This window comes from Halichoerus grypus, chromosome 4 (genome assembly GCF_964656455.1).
Source record: "Halichoerus grypus chromosome 4, mHalGry1.hap1.1, whole genome shotgun sequence".
Lineage (NCBI taxonomy): Eukaryota > Metazoa > Chordata > Mammalia > Carnivora > Phocidae > Halichoerus > Halichoerus grypus.
In genome coordinates this window covers 41,760,724-41,763,790 of record NC_135715.1, presented here as the reverse complement: position 1 = coordinate 41,763,790, position 3,067 = coordinate 41,760,724, and the positions used below count along the sequence as shown (strand labels likewise).

Below are 3,067 nucleotides of genomic sequence, written 5' to 3'. Positions count from 1 at the left end.
TTAAAAAGTGGGCCTACAGCAAACTTTAAAGGAAGGATTAAAGGAAACAACAGAATGAAAAGACAACCTACAGAATGGGAGAAAATAATTGCCAATCTTCTATATCTGATAAGGATTAATATGCAGAATATATAAGGAAATTCTACAACTCAACAACAACAACAAATTAACTCACTTAAAAAATAGGCATATGACTTGAATACATATTTCTCCAAAAAAGATACACAAGTGATCTTTAAGCACATGAAAAGAGGTTTAATATTACTAATATCACCAACATTACTGTTAATTACCTCACAGGATGCTCTTATCAAAAGAACAAAAATTAATAAGGGTTGGTGAGAATACAGAGACATTGGAACCCTTGTGCACTGTTGGTGGGAAAGTTAAATGTTAAAGCCATTATGGAAAACAGTATGAAGTTTCCTCAACAATTTTTAAAAAATAATAGAATAACTATATGATCCAGCAATCCTACTTCTGGATATATACCCAAAAGATTCAAAGCAAGATCTTGAGGGGTACCTGTATACTTATGTTCATTGTAGTATTATCCACAATATCCAAGAGGTAGAAGCAACCCAAATGTTCATTAACAGATGAACGGATAAAGAAAATGTGAGGAGTGCCTGAATGGCTCTGTCCATTAAGCATCTGACTCTTGATTTTGGCTAGGTAAAGATCTCAGAGTCGTGAGATTAAGGCCTGCGTCAGGCTCCATGCTGGGCGCAGAGTCTGCTTGTCCTTCTCCCTCTGCTCCTCTCTCTCTCTCTCCAATAAATAAATAAAATCTTAAAAAAAAAAAAAAAAAAAAGAAAATGGGGTGTATACATACAATGGAATATTATGCAGCCTTAAAAAATAAGGAAATCCTGGAACATACTACAACACTGATGATCCTTAGGATATTATTCAGTTAAGCAAAATAAGTTAATCACAAAAGGATAGATAACCATATAATTTCTCTCATAGGAAGTGTCTAAAATAGAAAAAAAAAGCACAGAAACATAAAGTAGGGGACGCCTGGGTAGCTCAGTCGGTTAAGCGTCTACCTTGGGCTCAGGTCGTGATCCTGGGGTCCTGGGATCAAGTCCGGCATTGGGCTCCCTGCTCAGTGGGAAGTCTGCTTCTCCCTCTGCCTGCCACTCCCCCTGCTTGTGCTCTCTCTCTCTCTCTGACAGATAAATAAATAAAATCTTAAAAAAAAAAAAAAAAAGTAGAAAATTGGTTGCCAAGGGATGGGGAGACGGAAAAGGGTAGTTAGTATTTAGTGGTTATAGAGTTTCAGTGTTGCAAATGAAAAGGTTCTGGAAATCTGTTGCACAATAATGTAAATATACTTTTTTTTACTTTATTAAAATACTGAGTTTATTTCACATGTATGTTTTTGTCTCCCCACCATTTCCATTTGTCTGACCACCACTACTACTATATCCTATCATGACATTCCATACGTACTTAAAAACCAAGCAAAGGGTGGAGTTCACCTTTAAAAACTAAACAGACATTTTGGGCAACACATTCGTGGTAATGGAACACGGACATTTATCAGACATGGTAGGGAAAGTTCTCACTCTGCCTTATAAAAAGGATAGCCAGATATCAACTGTTACAGAAATGAAATAAGACTGAAAGTTTTAACAAACTGTTTAAACTCTTTTCTTTAAAAGACTTCCTCCACTGCCAGAGATCTTCAATAGCCTCTAGGTCAGTCATCCAGAAGCAATTATTCACATAATTGATGAACTTGGCTTCCACTATGGGAAGAAAACCATCTTTTTCTATACTTGCTTGCATTTTTCCTTTAATGTCTTCTACAGAACTAGGTCATTTTGGTGTTTTGGGGAGTCTTTTCCTGTTTTTTTTGTTTGTTTTTTTGTTTGTTTGTTTTGAAATATTCTTGACTTTTTGATCTTGGTGTTGATGGTTTCGAGTCTTTTACATTCTGGTTTGATTTTTGTGCATTTTTGGCTGGAGTATCTCATATACATTTCTTTACTGGAGCCTTTTCTTCTGCTTCCTCCTCCTCCTCATCTTTTTTTTTTTTTTTTTTTTTTAAGGTTTTACTTATTTGTGAGAGAGAGAATGAGAGACAGAGAGCATGAGAGGGAGGAGGGTCAGAGGGAGAAGCAGACTCCCTGCCGAGCAGGGAGCCCGATGCAGGACTCGATCCCGGGACTCCAGGATCATGACCTGAGCCGAAGGCAGTCGCTTAACCAACTGAGCCACCCAGGCGCCCTCCTCATCATCTTCATCAGCAGCAAGTTTTACTTTTTTCTGTGGAACCTTGCTACCACTTCCAGGGGCAGAATGCTTTCTGGATATACTAAGTGGTTCACATCTCTTCCTCTTCATCTTCTGGCTCTGCATCTTCCTCCAGAGCTAAGTGCTGTCCACTAATATGCACAGGCCCTGAACCACATCTCAACCGTAGGACCACAGGTGGTGTTATTTCAAAGTCCCCAAGGGAAACTGTTGGCTGTACAGACATTTTCAGAGTTGCCCGTGTGACTTTAATTGGACTGCCTTCATAATTCATTGCCTCTGCTTCAACAATGTGCATTTCATCCTTTGCACCAGCTCCTAAACTGACCTTTCTTAAAGATAACTGGTGCTCATTTTCATCATTATCCACCTTAAAGTGATAATCTTTGTCAGCCTTTAGTTCACAACCGAAAAGATAGTTCTGGGGCCTCTGGGGGCTCATGTCCATGTCCATCAAATCTTCCACAATTAGGTGGGAGAGAAGGTGGACAGAGATAAATGACTACTGTTCCACAGAATAGCTGTGCAGGATGGAATCATACCAGGGACAAATGTGAATATACTTAATACTACTGAACTATATATTTAAAAAAGGTAAGATGATAAATATTATATATTCTTTGCCACAACTTTTTAAAAATTGGCAACGACTGAGTAGACATTTATCAAAATAATGCATGTAAATGGTCAATACGCACATGAAAGAAAATGCTCAACATCACTAATCATTAGGGAAATATAAATCAAGCCACAATGAGCCACAATGAGATACCACTTTATACTCACTAGAATGCAACAAGTA

General features: G+C 38.0%; 1 pseudogene; it reads right to left on the bottom strand.

Annotated features, from left to right (window-relative positions):
* Positions 1-1,602: 1,602 nt before the first annotated feature.
* Positions 1,603-2,724, bottom strand: LOC118520310 (nucleophosmin pseudogene; annotated as a pseudogene).
* Between the last annotated feature and the right edge of the window lie 343 nt (positions 2,725-3,067).